The sequence below is a fragment of the Pseudorca crassidens genome, chromosome 14 (genome assembly GCF_039906515.1).
Source record: "Pseudorca crassidens isolate mPseCra1 chromosome 14, mPseCra1.hap1, whole genome shotgun sequence".
NCBI lineage: Eukaryota > Metazoa > Chordata > Mammalia > Artiodactyla > Delphinidae > Pseudorca > Pseudorca crassidens.
Window position 1 is genome coordinate 70,396,825 of NC_090309.1, and position 20,552 is coordinate 70,417,376.

The window sequence follows — 20,552 nt, forward strand, 5'->3', positions numbered from 1 at the left end:
AGTGAATCTGGTGATAACAAAGAATTAGACAAAAACATAGTTAACAAATTACAGTAATCATGCTGCTAGCAAGATATATAATGGCTTATAATTTACATAATACATACAAATGGCTTAAAATTTACTTTTTCTGGGATGAAGATGCATTATAAACATGATTTATATCACTAGACAACAACAAAATCTTAAAATACCCAGTAATTTTATTATATCTACCTTGATAATATAAGTTATTTAAATGGCAAACATTACCAAGAAGCATATCACTGTGAAGTATTCCACTGTACATGCAAATGGCAGGGTGTTGATGTATATATCTGCTTTAGCAAAATGATTATGGATGATTCATATGTGAACCACAAGACATACGTATCTTAAAAGACTAGTTATAAGAATATTATGACAAAAACATTGTTGATCCAGATATGTATCAAGAAACATTGAGAGGTTAACCAAACAACCCACAATAAACTAGACTGGTAATGATAAAGCTAAACTTACTGTAATTTATAATTAAAAAGCAAGAATAGCAACAATCGAGTGTCATAACCAACCCAAACCAACACGGATGATACACTGAATTGTCCTGAATTAAAATTGTGGGATTTACAACTATGTGCATGTGCTTTATGATTGCTGCCAAGCCCTGAGTATTTGCCAGGCTGCCAGAAGAAAATACCAAATTAGAATAAATTCTCATTGCATGTTGATTTCAATTTGTGAAGAGCAAATTCTAAAAACCCTTAATAATTTATTTCTGGTTGATAGTGCCTCCAAGTCAAATGCAGGTTTTTTAAAAAAACTTGATAGCATTGCGCATCTTTCACCCCGAAGGACCGGTAAGAACTGACCCACATTTCCGAATCAGTTCACAGGTCCTCAGGAGGGCTCAGCAGCCATCCTAGGAGGGTCCCAACCCAGACTTTAAGAATCACTGCCCGTGAGCTGTGAGAATCTCAGATATGAAGTCCTTCCTTTGATCTAAAACTAACCTCAGCCCTGTTTCTCCTGCATCCTAGGAAGCTGGACATCATGCTCACCTGCTCACCTCTAGCATCTTCAGTGTCCTTGCTCTGCCTTCTATTGTGTCTATAGGATGCACAAGTGTGGCAAGTATACATAGGGACAAGGACTGGAAGTCTCTCCCATCTTAAAATATAAAAATTTTAAAAAGAAAGAAACGAATCATGCTGGTCTCTACCTAGTTCCCTGGGTTCTCTCTCTCCTCCCCTGCACAGACTGCTGAAAGAGTGGTCCACACTCCCTGCCTCACTCCCTCCCCTCCTCTTAGCCTCCCCTTAGCCCACTAGAGTAGCCTTCTGACCTTACTTCTTCCCACAGGCAGCCACTAAACACAGCAAATGCCTCTCGGTCCTTACCTTACTTGATCTCTAAACAGTATTTGACATGGAAATCTCTCTCCTCGGGAAATTCTCTTTCTTGCTTCTAAGAAACTATACTCTCCTGGTCTTCTTCTGTCTCTTGGCCACTTACCCTTCCCTTTTCATTCTCTCTTTTATAACTTCTCAACTGATTTTTCATTTTACATTACATTTAGCCTTGTTGTAACTAGTCAAATGATACAGAAGTTTTTAAAAGAAAAAGCATTTCCACCCTCACTTTTCAAGGTAACCAATAGTAACCGTTACATGGGCTTAAACAGCTTTTTCTATGATCATAAACACACACACACACACTTGCATATAAATAACTCTTTAACCCTGTGTCTTGTTTTCCCTAATGGAGTCATATTATACACAGGACTCTACCAACTGCTTTCTAAATAGCCACATAATATTCCACGGCATGGATTTATTTTCTATTTAACCATTCCCCTAGCAACAGACATTCAGGTTGTTTGTAGTTCTTAGCTACTTGATCGTGCTACAATAAATATCCTTGTATATATACCCTTTACTAGTGGGATTCATAGTTCTTAGGAGATAACTAAAACTCAGCTGTTGGGTCAAAGGTTATAAATATTTTACATTTTAATAGAGTTTAATAGATTGTTTTTCTAAAAATTTTGCAGCAGTTCACATTTGGACCCATGAGTTTGCATCAGTATGAGAGAGAGCCTCTTTCCGTTCATCCTGAGTCACTGGATAACACTGGCTGTTGTCACTCTTTAATTTAATGTTGGCCATCTGATAGCTGGAAAATGGTATCTCAATTTAGACTCAATGAATGAAGCTGGGCAATGTTTTTCACTTGTTTACTGGTCATTTACATTTCTCCTGTAAATTTTCCCAACAAATCCTTTACCCATTTTGCTTAAAGGTTCTTAGACTTTTTTGTTATTGCCGTGTATTAGATTTACTAACCCTTGTCTATCATGTGTATTATACATATTTTCTCTTTTTGACTTCTGACTTTGTCTAGGGGCTCTTCTGACATCAGAAGAAAATTTAGATTGCTATAGAGTTAAATCTGGTTAATAACTCAGGGGTTGTTTAACCATTTCCCTAGTTTTTCATCTAACATTGTTACAATTTTATTTTTACATGTAGATTTGCAATACACATGTATATCTGGAGTATATTTTTAGGTGGTATGACACAGGAAGTACGTACAAGGATGATTTTAGTACAGTGCCTGGAACACAGAAACCACTCAATGTCTGCTGAATGGATAAATCAATAAACAATTTAACGTTAATTCCTAACTGTTTTTCTCCACTCCTAGTGATTTTCAGCAACCTGCTTTACGAAAGTTGCTGTCACCAGTGATGTCTGGAAACTAAGTACTGGCTCCTTGCTCCTGTCCTCCCCCCGCACACACACCCCCTCAGGTACACCAAGGTCCCTAGAACTAGTGGTTTTAAAAGGAAAGCCAAGATTGGGAGTCTGAGTTTATCTATCACTTTTTGCTCTTTTATAGATGATAAAGAGTCCAACCTTGAATATTCCTTTCTGCAAAGTAAGGATGGAAAATTTTAAAAATACTTATAGTCTCAACAAATAGAAACTATGTAATTATATGACTCTAAAACTCATAAAATATCTAAAATAAGGTTGAAGCTAAGCTTGAAAAAATTCACATTCAGAGGGACAAATTTATTTTATTTTATTATTTTTTTATAAATTTATTTACTTTACTTATTTATTTTTGTCTGCATTGGGTCTTCGTTGCTGTGTGTGGGCTTTCTCTAGCTAGAGCGAGAGGGGGCCACTCTTCGTTGCAGTGCGTGGGCTTCTTACTGCGGTGGCTTCTCTCGTTGCAGAGCACAGGCCCTAGAGCACGCAGGATTCAGTAGTTGTGGTGCACAGGCTCAGTAGTTGTGGCTTGCAGGCTCTAGAGTGCAGGCTCAGTAGTTGTGGCTCACGGGCTTAGCTGCTCCACGGCATGTGGGATCTTCCCGGATCAGGGCTTGAACCGGTGTCCCCTGCATTGGCAGGCGGATTCTTAACCACTGTGCCATCAGGGAAGTCCCGGGACAAATTCATTTTATAATCTAAGTGTAGAAGTAGTCCCCCTTTCGAGTTAGGCTGGTCATCTTAAGAGAGACAATAAAAAAAGAACTAACATTGAACTGACTTTCAGATACCTTTCTCCAATGACTAAGTTTCCTTGTTAAAGGTCAAGGCTCTGACCTCAAGTCACAAAACTCTGTAAAAACAAAAAAAACACTGCAAAACTTGGGCCCACTAAAAACCCTTTTAATTAACAGCTTCATTCCATATGCCTATGGATAATTTATAATTATTTCCCTTTCCTGCTTTTTAACTTCTCATTTCACTACTATTTAAGCAAAGAACAGAAATGCTCAGAGACAGTCCTCCAAACAACCGGAATGACCCTGGTTTATATAATCAACGTTTATTATCTGGCATCCTGCAAAAAGTACACGAAACATTACTCTGAATATGAAAATAGTTGTTTCCAGGAGTTCCTTTACAAACTACTTTAATATGATTTATTCCCCTTGGTGTGGCACGTGAGTTTTCCCCGAGTTGGTATTTGATTCCTAATGGATACGTAAGTTTGACTCTGAGAGCTTAAATAAGCCCAAAGAGTTCCAAAAATACAAATCCACACAGAGCTGTTTCCAGTTTCTGCAACTCTAACAGGATTGTACATGTGTTCCTTTCCATCTGGGAAATTATAAAAGAAGCTCTTGTACCATGGCTCTTAGAAGCTAACATTACAGATGATTATTGTAACCACTAATGGCAGCATTTAGAAAACAGGGGGTGGTTACAGTGTAGTAGGGGACATTTAAAAATGTATAAGTATACATTTTCAGGGCTTTCTATCTGCGCCATTTGAAACTGCAACAAGCTAAAATGGGGGAAAGACGCCGAACATGAAGCTAAAAAAAAAAAAAAATACTGACTCCTACCTTTATAAAAGCATGTCAGGCACTGATATACATAGGGTGAGGCAATAATGGCCATGATATTTTGCTGAAAACTAACTATGGATTTGGCTCGGCACTTGGCTGTAGCACAAAGGGGTTCCTACGGCTTGCAGTGAATAGTCACTAGATGGTGAGTTCCTTGCAGGCTGGGAGTTTTTCCTGTTCATTTTTGTATCCCCTGTGTCTGGAACATAGTAAATATATAGCAAATTGGTTGAAAAAAAACTGAATTAATGCAGGAATGACTGTAAGAATGAGGAAATAACGGAGTAAAACAGAAAATGCTTTTTGCTAGAAAGTTTCTCAATATTTATCTCTCTAGTTCCTTAAATCTATGACTACTTAAGATTTTATCAAAGAAAACTCAAAGCTGACCCATAGGTAAGCAAAGGGTATACCGACTAATAAAAGTTAACATTCTGCTTAGGTCATAATGGTTTATCTATACACCTATTCTCAATCGCCGCTCATTGCAAATATCCAAAGGGTGTAGAAAAGACAACAATTAGCCTTGGAAATGAAAGCAAACACAAGTACAATTTATCATTATGTTGTACCTTTCTGATATGCTAATTTTCCAAGTGAGGAAAGCAGCCATTAAACAAGCCCCTATATGTTGAGTGTCAATACAGGAACAAACTATCAATTAACTAATTGGTGATAGACATTAGCTGGACAATATATATTACAAACCACATGTCACATAGGAAGACTAAAAAAGCCACTGTATTTCTCAATTCGAAAAGGCTTACAACAAAGCTATAACCATTACTAGCAAAACCAGTTTGTGGACATAAAGACTATAAGGAAGCTATTATACTGTCTGTGAAAAATAGAGTAAGAACCATTTAGAGTTACATTTAAAATGATATTAAACAAGACCCAGGATTAATCATGATTCCTAGGGCGAAAAAACTAGGTCTGAGTAAGCACCTCATTATACAAAAGCTATGAGCTTTTGAAAAGATGTAAGCAAATTAAAAATCCCCAAAACAGAAACTTATTTTAAAATATACTAAGTGAGGTTTGTACTTTAGAGGCCCAGTATTTTGCTATTACAGATTCGTCATCAAATTACATAAATTTAGATTTTTCAAAATCAGGTTTTTTTTCAGGTTTTTTCAAGTAAGAGAATAAGACTCTCATGATGCTACCGTTCATTTAACAAACATTTAACAAAGTAAGGAAAATAGATAATATGTTACCAATATTACGGAGAAAAATGAAAGCAGGGGAAGGGGGCAAGGAGTGAGGAGGGAATGGGAGTTGCAAGAGAGCGTTCCAAGACAGCTTGTGGAGACTCAGCAGTGGCCTCTCATTACTTGCGACAGGAGATTTAGGATGAAAAGCCCTCTTGACTCACTGCGCTATATATCAGCATAAGTAGTCCCCGTCAACATTCGAATTTGTATTCTACTAGCATTAAGACATGACAATGAACATGCTAGGGAACTGAATTAAATCTAAGCAAAAGAAATATGCAAGAACGAGGAAAACGATGTACCTGACAGAAGACCTTGGTCTCACTGCTAAGGGGTCTCTGTCCAATAAAGACACTGGTCATTTTTTTTGAAATCAGGTCATTTCCTCTTCATCAAAGTGCTGGGAAATATACAAGTGCAAGGAAAGCCAGTGTAGTCGGAAAGCAAAATGGATACAAGAGTAAGGAATCGATGGGCGTCGCGTCCTGTCGGGCCCTTTTGCCCTGGGCCCCTCCTTTCCATGCAGCAGGGGTTGCTGCACTGGGGTTGGGGTTCTGAAGGCCTAGTTACTGCTTATCTCACCACATACTGAGTTCTTGCCTAAAAACTACTTTGATATATTGATATATCTTGTGAAGGTAGCCTTTAAGAGAGTTACGTCTGATTTGGTTTCTCCAAATAGAAATGGGAGTAAAAAGATTCCCTCTGCTTAGTCCAGACAAACTGGGCCACTCCCCATGCATTTTACTAGATCTTGACTAACACTTTTGCACTTGCCACTTCCCTTATCAAAAAGCTCTTTCTCTTGAGGAGGTTGGGAAGGGCAGAATAGGTGAAGGGGATGAAGAGGTACAAACCTCCAGTTATAAAATAAATAAGCCACAGGGATATAAGATACAGAATAAGGAATATGGTCAATAATATTGTAGTGATCATTTCATAATGTATGCAGATGTCAAGTCACTATGTAGTACACTTGAAGGTAACATAATATTGTACATCAACTATACTTCAATTAAAAAATAAAACACAATTTAAAAATGCTCTTTCTCTCCTTTTCTTAATTGGTGTGACTTTAATTTCATTTTTCTTTTTAAAGATTTTTTTTAAGTGTGGTCCATTTTTTAAAGGCTTTATTGAATTTGTTACAATATTGCTTCTGTTTTATGTTTTGGTTTTTTGGCCGTGAGGCATGTGGGATCTTAGCTCCCCGACCAGGGATCGAACCCGCACCCCCTGCATTGGAAGGTGACATCTTAACCACTGGACCGCCAGGGAAGTCCCAGTGACTTTAATTTCTTTAACTCTGATTGTAAATTCACTTGCTCCATTAAGATTCCTTTCAACTACAGTGTGATCTATGTCTACCCTTGGTAGTTTTTACATGTTGCCTCATGAATTCCCCATGCCGTTTAAGCAGTGTATATTTTAAATTCCAAACAGACTGTGAATTTCTTGAGGGCAGGGTAGAGATCTCCTACTTCCTATTATGTCTAATAACAACAGCTGACGTTTATTCAATAGTCACTTTCCTTAGTGCTTTCTATGCATTATCTCATACAATTGCCATAACAGCCTTATAAGGTAGGTACTATTATTGTACATTTGCAGATGAAGAAACTGAGGCTTGAAAGTGATTAAATGGTGAAAATGAATTTTGAACCCATGTATGCTGACTCAGAACCTGGACTCTTAGCCACGATGCTATACCCACTGGCATGCTCTTGGGCACAAAGAAAAGACTCAGTATCAGTGCTCAAAGAAAGATATAAAAAACTTGGAAACCCACATGCAGAAAAGATAGCAGAGATTTACTAAACACGTACTTGTCCTCCACTTAGTGTCTAAATCCTGTGTGCTCCAAACGACCATGAGCAACTTAAGCAGCCATTTCTTATTCCCTTTTTACCCCAAATAGACTATCCTGCCTGCACCAATGGGTATTCAAAACTAATTGAGGAGTACATGCTTTATGTGTTTTAATGTTTACTTTTAGAAACTGTGGAGCAAGAAATTTAAAATTTTAAGAGTATGAAGACTAAAAGCTATAAAGGTCACCATGCCAAATAAAATGTATTTGTTTGACATCTTCACACAGACTCAGTGAAGGAAAGAGGATGGCTTCCCCAAGAACACTGATGAGGGTTGTGGAGTTCTAAGCCATAACATCAATCTTCCTTCAATTCTGTACGATTAGGCACACTCTATGATTAACTAACTGTACTCAGTGGAAATAGGAAGAGCTGATTGTTGGGTCGGGAAAGGATAACTACGATGTTCTTGAAACAGCCAGCTCTTAGAAGGGGAGTCCAGGATACCAGGAAAGAGCTGCTGTCACCTACCCGTGTTTTCTAAAAGTGATATCTTGAGTTCATTACTATGAGATGTCACGATACAGTATGGGGTTAGGGTTTTTTTTTTTAAATATATCTTACTTATTAGTTTCATAAACAAAAACCATTTCACTGCTCTCATTTATGCAGGAATCTGCTTGTGAAGCTGTACTTAACCTTAATATGTTGGTTATAGCTTCTGTTTATAAAACTAAATTGAAACACATGTTGTGCAAACAACTTTGGGGAAAAAAATTCCTGGCTCTTTTAAAATAATGATGATCAAGATTTCATTGGTCAACTACTGTCCCAACCGTTATTATACCTAACAGACATAGCCTTGAGAACCACCAACTTTCTTTGAATAATCACAGCATTGACTACAAGGTGTGTAAAATGGAGCCTTCTCTCCAGAGGGTTAGAGGTTGTGGGGGGGGGGGGGGGCGGGCGGGGGTTGCAGTACAGCCAGGGTCCTCATTGGAAGCACAGGATGTTTCCTGGCTTCCACCACCTTCTCTACTCACCAATGTTTCTAGAGAAAGAATCTGGAGTGCGGGGTTTCCCCTATTACCCTAACAATGTGTTCTTAATGAGTCTGATAGGAAGCTAAGCTTATTTATATAAGCATCAGTTTTTGTAAGTGTTTTACAAATCAAACTAAACCACATCCTCAGGCATCTGAGTTGTGATTTTATGCACACCTACAGATACAAACCTTGTGCCAGACTGTCATCCAGGAGCCCAACAAAACAAGTTAAAACAATAGTGAGTTTTCTTTAAGCGCATATGGAACAAATACGACACCATTTACCACATCCCCAGTATGGTTCCATAACTTAAGGAAAAGGTAGATAAAGCTTTTATGTAAGTAGTTCATACAGCTCTTTGTAAGGGATAGAAAAAGACATTTGAAAGGGTAGCTGATACAGTGGCTATCTGTGACGCTACCTGCCTGACACCTTCTCTTCTCCTGGGAAGCCCCTCTCTCTTCTAGTCCCCACCCGTAAGTCCCGATCCTTACAGCTCATGGCAGAGATGCCAGTTCCAACCCCCTGAGAACAGCTGATGGGTCCTGGAAGAGCCCAGTCCTTTTGCACAGGCAAAAGAAACTGTCAGTAGCCATATTTCCCATTCATGGAAGAGGCCAGGCTGTAGGGTGAGAGAATAAAGCCTGCACCCTAGAGACACAGAGCTGAGAGAGAAGAGCGTCCCGGGCAGCACTCGCACCGAGTTCCCGTGGTGCTTCGTCCGGCTGCGTCCTGCCCCTACTGTTGTTTGGCTTTTCAACCTTCTCCCAGCTTTGGAAAGCCAGTAAATTGCCCTACGTGCTTTATGCTGGTTTGAAGTGGTTTCCCTTCACTTATAACCAGCATTTTCTCTTGTAAATTGTTAAACTAACTAATATAGATGATAACCACGGCAAATTGAAATTTACAGAACTAAGTGCTAAGAAGAGACTTTTGTTCCTGAGTTATCTGAATACTTGTTACGTGCTGTGGAGTGCCAGGCCCTAATCAGAGCCTAGAAGGGGCTTTTAGGACAGAGGTGAGCGGCACGCCCTCCGCACGTGCCAGAAGAAAGGTTTGCTAGAGCATCGGCCGCAGCATCGGGCTCCGGCTGCAGCGAGGCTATTTTCCTGCACTTACTGCTTCTCGCCCTGGTGGACCTGAAACAGCACAGTAAGCCATCCCGGGCCTTGGATGGAAGAGCCTGCACTCCCCGCTCTCTAGCCACCCTAAACCTCACCCAGTGAATGAAAAGGTATTGGAGGTGCCAACGCTAAAGGCGGACAAGCCGCAGCAGCAAGCCGTTTGAACACACACGTTTTGCAAGTTCATCATACAATTTAACAACTGCATAGAAATGGGGATCTTTTAGCTACAGAAATAAAAAAATTTGCTAAGAGTTTGCATGTTTTTATATTTTTTCCACATGACATGCTAAATGTGGGCATTATGGAAAGCAACAGGTTTGCAAGGCTTTGGCAAATGTATACGAAAGTAGCCAAGCACAGAACCAGGCATGAAGAATGTGCCTGGTAAATGTTAAGTTTCATTTCTCTTACTCCTTCCTCCCCGACTCTTGGTCTGACATCATTTCCATTACCATGTTATTCTTTCTACTATTAAAGCTCCACCCTATCCTTTCCATGCTAGGTAGCTTTGAGTTATAGGGTTTAGAGATTCTTCCTGGGTGGTTGTGTGTGTGAGGACAGAAGGGAACGGCACCCTAGAAGTGCATAATACCTTTGCACCTACCCACCCAGCGAATCATTTGGCTCAAACAGTCTGGTGCCCATGGCAACTAGGCAACTGGTTACTTCCACGCTGTTTCAGCCACCTGGTACCGCACCCTCATTAATTGGCGACAGTCACAAGCCACAGGTGTTAAAACAGAGAACGGAGCCTACTAGACACTCTCTCCTTGAAGTAATCAGAGATCTTTCGATTTGCATATTGATGTTCTCTGCAGAACCTAAAGGGCAGATAGGAGCTCTGAAAAGAACTAGAGGCTTAGAGCCATATCCCTCTGGAACTGGCTGGAGGAATGATTCCAGAGCAGAAAATGAGCTCTGAGAAGTAAATACTGCATTTCTCTCAGATTCAAAAGGGCACCCTGGCTCTACAGTGGCCTGGCATTCCAGCCCCTCCAAGGTATCCTTCCAGCCTCATTTTCCCACTCTGCCGCTGACACACCCTAACTGCAGCAGCTGTCCGAACTCCATCCTGCCACTCAATCCTAAATGCCTTCTTCCCCAAACCTCCCAATTCTATCTGTTCTTTAACAGATGCCATATCCTCTCACAAGACTTCCTGACCCCGCCCTCTGAGGTAACGGTTTCTCCTCTGAAATCCTACAGGTATTTAGCTATGCCCTTCATATGGTAACATTTTATTGTTTCATCTGCATTTTAAAGTTACTTAGATATGTGCTCTTATCATGTATCTGGCTGGGTTCCTTAAAGGGCAGTGTTTCATTCACTGTCGTGCTCCCACTGCCTAGAATGGTGCCTACTACAAAAATAGGTACCCAATAAGTATTTGATGAACAAATGTATGAATATGTGTATGAAAGAATGACCACATATGCTTTCCAGTAATCTGCTGATCCAAAAATGGGTTCCACAAGCAGACATCCCTAGCAGAAACAGCAGAGGTCTATGTACCTTATTAACTTGACTTTCTAATATAAATCAGTAGGTGTAATTTGGGGCAGAATGAGCCATTATCCCTTGGGTTCAGGTCATCCCCTAGAATAAGAGGAAAATTCAAGTTCAAACACTTGACTGAGAGAGCAAACCCTATAAGACAAAAAGGCAAGAGCAATCTTTTTGCCATTTCTAATCGACTTCCAAACAACACACCATGTGCTATCGCTAAGTCAATACTCATTTATGATTTACCTACCATGGGCGAGACATTTTGATGGAAACAATACGGAAAAAAAGAATTGCAAGAATCCATCTCCCAACTTAAAGAGGCGGATGTAAACACATGAAGATGAGAAATGTTCTTTTTTGCTTCTTCAATAAGAGATCCGATAAGATAGGACATGATTAATTCTTAAAAGGTAAGGCTGAAAACGCATCAGTTTTTTCTACGTATTGAGAGTGAATTCATCAGACTCCTTCCTGGCATTAGACTTTTATAAGAGAGGAGATAAAGCAGGAGAGTAATGGGCATCCTAAGAGGAAACAAGCAAAGCTTCTAGAGGTGGTAGAAGGCAGCGAAAGGAAGCTCTGGCTTTCCCAGCCTGCACGACATTAAACAGTAAGCTTTGGACGTTTTACAGTGACGACAGTCCTACCACTTCCTTACTCCAGACTATCTAGTTCAAAATGTGTAGAGACAGGGGGGCCCAGTAACAGACCCCAAATGCAGACGTGGCATCACATTTGTGAACAGCCGGCAGCTGAATGAAGCCTGTGTGGATGGAGCCTTGCGAATCAGACTAGCAGCACCAGCTTCACCTGGGGGATACTTAACAAATGCCTAGATGATCTGTAGAACATTAAAGTTTGAGAAGCACCGGCTTAGAGAACTGACACTTAAGGGAGAGAAAATAGGTCCAAAAATAGAGAACTGAAAAGCAATGGACTAAGATATCCATCCTGTGATTAAACAGGAGGAGAACACAGATGAACTGTGATGTTGAACGGGGCTGTGGAAGACTGTGGAAGGTATCTGAGACAAAGTTTAGGATTTAAAAATAAGTATCTGTGGTATATTCCAAAACCTCAGAGTTAAATGGAGGAAAGAATCGTGGTAGAAGCGGAAAAGTACAGTAAGGTACTCTTCAAATATTCTTCTAACCGGCCACGTCCATAAGCTATGGAGGAGCCAGAGAAAGGGACCAGGTCAAGAGAGGTGGCACTGTGAACACTATCCCCTTCAGGTCAATGACGTTGGAAATGTGCCAAAGGTGAAATGACAGGAGCAAAGGGTAAATAAAATCAGAGAACGTTAAAAGTAAAAAAGAGGGCTTCCCTGGTGGCGCAGTGGTTGAGAGTCCGCCTGCCGATGCAGGGGATGCGGGTTCGCGCCCCGGTCCGGGAAGATCCCACGTGCCGCGGAGCGGCTGGGACCGTGAGCCATGGCCGCTGAGCCTGCTTATCCGGAGCCTGTGCTCCGCAACGGGAGAGACCGTAACAGTGAGAGGCCCGCGTACCGCAAAAAAAAAAAAAAAAAAAAAAGGAAAAAAGACCCCTTCGAGATCTGGGCCAGGGGTTGTTACCCTGTGTTCTGGGGAAAACTTGGGATCACGTGTACCTGAGAGTATATGTCTTAAGACATATACCGGGCATTTTGTATACCAGGCACTGGGAGAAAGATTTCATTTGTAAAAAGGTTTCTATTATATTAAAAATAAAGTTTGTAGTCATTGATTCAATACCCACACTTCATAGATTTACAGATGGAGAAACCGAGATAAGGGAAGTGATTTGTCTAATGTGCAGAGTTGATCAGTCACAGGGCTGAAACCAAAACCCATGACTGCTGACTCCTGCATCAATGCTTTTTTTCACTACGTCAATCTACTGTATACAAATCTTCTTTGAAAACTCTATGTCGCTTACTAGATGAGGTCTGTGTGAATCAAAAAGGAAATGTAAGACCCCCCAAACAGGAGGAAATTTATTAAGAGTAGAAATTTTCATATGAAGAACATATTATACTAAAAAGTTCCCAAAATGAAAAACTCTAAATGTTGGACTTAGCATACATTAACTATTGAGTAGGTGGCTTTGTTATTTAGAACTTTACTAATTATAGAGGTGCTGATGACCAGATTTAGAAGAACTATAAATTGAGTTAGACTTTATCCTTGGCTTGGGTTGGTAAAGAATATTTCTTTCATTTCTAAGCTAATAACAGGTTTAAGATAGACCAATTGACGAACATTTGCAGTTCTGTGCTTATGAACAGAAACTGTGACATTTCATGATACATCAATGATGATGAAAGTACTGAAGCGTCCTAGCAAGTTGCAATTCTCCAGGGAAGCTACTAACAACTTAACATTTCTTGTTCACATTAGAATGTGGATTCAACTTACTGATAAAAGTTTATATCAGATAAGCATGAAAGAATGCAATTAAGATAGCAGACTAGGTTGAACCCTTTAGCTCTTGGGTCTCTTGGGTCTGTTACTTACTGAATCAAATGTTGCTAAGTGTACATGAAAATCTGCACAACAATCCAAAACAGGTTTCACAGACTATGTCAAAAAACAAACAAGCAAACCACGTTTAAAAAAAATACACGGGCAGAAAACCTTCCCAATGCCTCAGCAAACTCAAAAGGGCTTTTCCCCCAGATAAACCATGGCTGGACCTACTAAGCCTATGCATCCTGGGCAAAATATATTGCAGATTTCTTTTATTTTCTTCTGTCTTCAATTATTTCCATTCTCCTTCTATACTGAGTATACCTTTGGGACTGACCTCAGGATTCATTCATTCATTCATTCATTCTACAAACATGTATTAATACCCTATTCTGTGTTAGGCACTACCTACAAGGTGCTAGAGACACATGCCCTCAAAGCCTTTACACACAAGTAGGAAAACTAAATAAACAATAAAAATAATAATAACTGACCACCTGATTAAAACTGTTAGAATAAAGGTGTATTATAAGAGAGGTGTGAATCTATGGCAGGAAGAAGGAGAGGTGTTAAAGAAAGGGCAAAACTGGCTGTCACATACGGCTTTTCAAGGAGGTAACATTTTTAATTGGAAGGAATCTCAGTGCTCTAAAGGAATAAAAAGTATAAGGGAGTGAAACAAAGAGAGAACAGTGCATAGAAAGACACGGGGGTACAGAGGTACATGGCACATTCAGGGCAGCGTTCAGAAAGGCTGAAACAGAGGACACTAGTAAGGAGGGGTGACAGATGAAGCTGGACAAGTTTAAGGGACCGACCATAAACAACCTGGATGCATTTCAGCCAGGAGTTTGTTTTTTTAAGGGCAACACAAAAAGGGATTACAAACAAGGTAGTGAAATGATCAGATTGCTTTAGAAAGAGTATTCTGACAGCTTGGGAAAGATGGACTGGAGAGCAAGGCTGAATGTGGGGTGAGGGTGGGAGCTCTACAGTGGTCCAGAGCAGAACGAGAAGGATGTCTCCATAGAAAGGCAACTTGGTGTAGGGTGTTGGAGCCCAAGCAGAGTGCAGAGGGTGCCCACACGAGGGAGAGACAGCAGCAACAATGGGAGGCTGGTCACATGCGGGGGTGGGGGCTATGTAACTAATGGAATATATCCATAATATATTATAGAGAATGGGAACGGGATTTATCACTGGGTAATATATCCACAATATATTATGGAGAACGGGAACGGGATTTATCGCTGGGTAATATATCCAAATTATATTATGGAGAATGGGAACTGGATTTATCACTTTCAAAGAAGAAAGTTACAAATACATACAAAGAGGAAGAAAACAGAACAAATCCAGCATATTAAATTGGTATTGGAGGTATCCGTATGAACACAGTTGTTTAATATACACGGATAGATATAGAAATAATATTGAGCATCAAAATAAACAATGATGTAAGTCAGAAAGAGAAAAGTACCGTATGCTAACAGATATATACGGAATCTAAAAAAAAGAAAAAAAAATGGTCAGAAGAACCTAGGGGCAAGACGGGAATAAAGATACAGACCTACTAGAGAATGGACTTGAGGGTACGGGGAGGGGGAAGGGTAAGCTGGGACAAAGTGAGAGAGTGGCATGGACATATATACACTACCAAACGTAAAATAGATAGCTAGTGGGAAGCAGCCGCACAGCACAGGGAGATCAGCTCGGCGCTTTGTGACCACCTAGAGGGGTGGGATACGGAGGGTGGGAGGGAGGGAGACGCAAGAGGGAAGAGATATGGGAACATATGTATATGTATAACTAATTCACTTTGTTATAAAGCAGAAACTAACACACCATTGTAAAGCAATTATACTCCAATAAAGATGTTAAAAAAATAAATAAATAAATAAACGATGATGGTAACTAACTATAATCCATTAAATCAAATGGGAAATCATGAGTCCATACTGCTATAAATAAAGTTTCATGAAAAATGAGACATTTGTATGGTTTCAAAGGCCCTCCCCACAAAATACTTACCAATTACAAAAGAGAAAAAGTAACTTTGCAGGGGAGAGCCTTACAGACAGCACTTTAAACAAAGAAGTCATGAAGGTGAACACAACATTGGTAATGAGTCAAACAGATAGGGTGTGCCACGTGAGAGAGGGCAGTGAGAAGAACACAGCACCACTTCTGTGATATTCCTGCTACAGACGCATAAACAGAATCCAATCATGATGGAACATCAGACAACCCAAATTGAGAGACTTTTTTTTTGGAAAGCCAAGTGAAGAAAGTGTATCACTCCTTTCCTTTTTTTTTTTTTTTAACATCTTTATTGGAGTATAATTGCTTTACAATGGTGTGTTAGTTTCTGCTTTATAACAAAGTGAATCAATTATACATATACATATGTTCCCATATCTCTTCCCTCTTGTGTCTCCCTCCCTCCCACCCTCCCTATCCCACCCCTCCAGGCCGTCACAAAGCACCAAGCTGATCTCCCTGTGTTATGCGGCTGCTTCCCACTAGCTATCTACCTTACATTTTGTAGTGTACATATGTCCATGCCTCTCTCTCACTTTGTCACACCTTACCCTTCCCCCTCCCCATATCCTCAAGTCCATTCTCTAGTAGGTCTAGTAGGACACAGTCTTTATTCCTGTATTACCCCTAGGTTCTTCATGACAGTTTTTTTTTTCTTAAATTCCATATATATGTGTTAGCATACGGTATTTGTCTCTCTCTTTCTGACTTACTTCACTCTGTATGAGAGACTCTAGGTCTATTCACCTCATTACAAATAGCTCAATTTCATTTCTTTTTATGGCTGAGTAATATTCCATTGTATATATGTGCCACATCTTCTTTATCCATTCATCCAATGATGGACACTTAGGTTGTTTCCATCACCGGGCTATGGTAAATAGAGCTGCAATGAACATTTTGGTACATGACTTTGAATTATGGTTTTCTCAGGGTATATGCCCAGTAGTGGGATTGCTGGGTCATACAGCAGTTCTATTTGTAGTTTTTTAAGGAACCTCCATACTGTTCTCCACAGTGGCTGTATCAATTTACATTCCTACCAGCAGTGCAAGAGGGTTCCCTTTTCTCCACACCCTCTCCAGCATTTATTGTTTCTAGATTTTTTGATGATGGCCATTCTGACTGGTGTGAGATGATATCTCATTGTAGTTTTGATTTGCATTTCTCTAATGATTAGTGATGCTGAGCATTCTTTCATGTGTTTGTTGGCAGTCTGTAATATCTTCTTTGGAGAAATGTCTATTTAGGTCTTCTGCCCACTTTTGGATTGGGTTGTTTTTTTGTTATTAAGCTGCATGAGCTGCTTATAAATTTTGGAGATTAATCCTTTGTCAGTTGCTTCATTTGCAAATATTTTCTCCCATTCTGAGGGGTGTCTTTTTGTCTTGTTTATGGCTTCTTTTGCTGTGCAAAAGCTTTGAAGTTTCATTAGGGCCCATTTGTTTATTTTTGTTTTTATTTCCACTTCTCTAGGAGGTGGGTCAAAAAGGATCTTGCTGTGATTTATGTCATAGAGTGTCCTGCCTATGCTCTCCTCTAAGAGTTTGATAGTTTCTGGCCTTACATTTAGGTCTTTAATCCATTTTGAGTTTATTTTTGTGTATGGTGTTAGGGAGTGATCTAATCTCATACTTTTACATGTACCTGTCCAGTTTTCCCAGCACCACTTATTGAAGAGGCTGTCCTTTCTCCACTGTACATTCCTGCCTCCTTTATCAAAGATAAGGTGACCCTATGTGCATGCGTTTATCTCTGGGCTTTCTATCCTGTTCCATTGATCTATCTTTCTGTTTTTGTGCCAGTACCATACGGTCTTGAGCACTGTAGCTTTGTAGTATAGTCTGAAGTCAGGGAGGCTGATTCCTCCAGCTCCATTTTCGTTCTCAAGATTGCTTTGCCTATTCGGGGTCTTTTGTGTTTCCATACAAATTGTGAAATTTTTTGTTCTAGTTCTGTGAAAAATGCCAGTGGTAGTTTGATAGGGATTGCATTGAATCTGTAGATTGCTTTGGGTAGTAGAGTCATTTTCACAATGTTGACACTTCCAATCCAAGAACGTGGTATAGCTCTCCATCTATTTGTATCATCTTTAATTTCTTTCATCAGTGTCTTACAGTTTTCTGCATACAGGTCTTTTGTCTCCTTAGGTAAGTTTATTCCTAGGTACTTTATTCTTTTTGTTGCAATGGTAAATGGGAGTGTTTTCTTTATTTCACTTTCAGATTTTTCATCATTACTGTATAGGAATGCCAGAGATTTCTGTGCATTAATTTTGTATCCTGCTACTTTACCAAATTCATTGATTAGCTCTAGTAGTTTTCTGGTAGCATCTTTAGGATTCTCTATGTATAGGATCATGTCATCTGCAAACAGTGACAGCTTTACTTCTTCTTTTCCGATTTGGATTCCTTTTACTTCCTTTTCCTCTCTGATTGCTGTAGCTAAAACTTCCAAAACTATGTTGAATAAGAGTGGTGAGAGTGGGCAACCTTGTCTTTTTCCTGATCTTAGTTGAAATGATTTCAGTTTTTCACCATTGAGGATGATGTTGGCTGTGGGTTTGTCATATATGGCCTTTATTATGTTGAGGAAAGTTCCCTCTATGCCTACTTTCTGCAGGGTTTTTATCATAAATGGGTGTTGAATTTTGTCAAAAGCTTTCTCTGCATCTATTGAGATGATCATATGGTTTTTCTCCTTCAATTTGTTGATATGTTGTATCATGTTGATTGATTTGCATATACTGAAGAATCCTTGCATTCCTGGAATAAACCCCACTTGATCATGGTGTATGATCCTTTTAATGTGCTGTTGGATTCCGTTTGCTAGTATTTTGTTGAGGATTTTTGCATCTATGTTCATCAGTGATATTGGCCTGTAGTTTTCTTTCTTTGTGACATCCTTGTCTGGTTTTGGTATCAGGGTGATGGTGGCCTCGTAGAAAGAGTTTGGGAGTGTTCCTCCCTCTGCTATATTTTGGAAGAGTTTGAGAAGGATAAGTGTTAGCTCTTCTCTAAATGTTTGATATAATTCGCCTGTGAATCCATCTGGTCCTGGGCTTTTGTTTGTTGGAATATTTTTAATCACAGTTTCAATTTCAGTGCTTGTGACTGGCCTGTTCATATTTTCTATTTCTTCCTGATTCAGTCTTTGCAGGTTCTGCATTTCTAAGAATTTGTCCATTTCTTCCAGGTTGTCCATTTTATTGGCATAGAGTTGCTTGTAGTAATCTCTTATGATCTTTTGTATTTCTGCAGTGTCAGTTGTTACTTCTCCTTTTTCATTTCTAAGTCTATTGATTTGAGTCTTCTCCCTTTTTTGCTTGATGAGTCTGGCTAATGGTTTATCAATTTTGTTTATCTTCTCAAAGAACCAGCTTTTAGTTTTATTGATCTTTGCTATCGTTTCCTTCATTTCTTTTTCATTTATTTCTGATATGATTTTTATGACTTCTTTCCTTCTGCTAACTTTTGGGTTTTTTGTTCTTCTTTCTCTAATTGCTTTAGGTGCAAGGTTAGGTTGTTTATTTGAGATGTTTCCTGTTTCTTAAGGTAGGATTGTGTTGCTATAAACTTCCCTCTTAGAACTGCTTTTGCTGCATCCCATAGATTTTGGGTCATCGTGGAGAGACATTTTTAAAAACTGGTCTATAATCTTCAGAAAGGTTGTGAATGTCAAGGAAAAACTGAGGAACTATTACAGATTGAAGAGACATGTCAACTTAATATAATCCATGATTCTAAACGGAATTCTTCTGCTATTAGGAAATCATTGGGATAATTGGTGAAATTTGAATGAAGTCTTAGATTTGGATGGTTGTATTGCATCACTGTTAATTTCCTGATTTTTATGATTATACTGTGATTGTGTAGGAGACTGTACTTATTTATAAGAAATGGCTAAAGTACATGAAAGTAAAAAGGGCATCACATAACAACTTACTCTCAAATGGTTAAACAAAAACAAATGCTCTGTACTGTTCCTCCATTTCTATTATAAATTTGAGATTCCTCCAAATATAAAAAAAGAAAAGAATTAAAAGATGATAAAATCCAGACCAGGCCATACAAAGACACTGTTCTCTTAGGAACAAAAAGGAGGAGAACGTGGAAAGAGCCATAAAACAACAACAAAAAACAAACAAAAAGGAAGAGAGAAGTTGGAATCTTAAATCAGAAACCCATTATATACACATGCTTCAAAGTTTTATGGTACATATTTATGCTTAATTGCATAATAAAATATGTATAATTCTCAAATCATAACACAGGTTAAGTAATCTCCCCAAATATTGCCATTTTTGCCCAAAATAAGGAACCTTGCCAGGTTTGGTTATAGCTATCTATGTAGAATGGCTGACCTCCACCTGATCCTGGAGTCAAGATTTGATGCCTAAAGTAGTCAAACCTGGGTTAGCTGTGCTTCTTATAGAAAATCACTTAATAAGGCTGATTTCTGTCTGGGTACCATACATCACACCTAAACTTATATCACCAAAAACCCTGTAAGATAGATACAGTCATCTCTAATTTGCAGATTTAAAAATTTCTCAAAGAGATTAAGCAAAATATCCCAAATCTTCTACTAGTAAGTGGAGCATCAGGAAATAAATTCAGTCTTCTCTAACTCAGAGCACATGCCTTTCCCACTACAATCCAGTAGGCTTGTTACGTGCAAGGCATCACATGCTATTCACCACGGGAGAGACAAGATGAATAAGACATGTTCTCATGGAACTGACCACTTTTGCTTTCTCCCCTTTATGCTGTAGTCAGAATCGTCTGCCTCTTACCTCTTTCCAGATATGACTCACCCACATACCAGTTTTTATCAGTGGGTGAATGCAGAGACACAGTTTTATCTACCTTTTCCATCACTGACGAGATGCAACAGCAATTCTGAAGATGTACAAACGTGCCTTAGAATATAAAGGCCAAAAAATGCTCTCTAAATGTACTGTGTTAACTGAGTTTTTCTGAGTATATAATGACCACTTAATCAGCTAAA

At 39.3% G+C, this 20,552-nt stretch overlaps 1 protein-coding gene across 3 annotated transcripts in view; it reads right to left on the reverse strand.

Annotated features, from left to right (window-relative positions):
- Positions 1-20,552, reverse strand: part of BABAM2 (BRISC and BRCA1 A complex member 2) — a 434,786-nt gene that overhangs the window by 204,714 nt on the left and 209,520 nt on the right. The window lies entirely within an intron of this gene.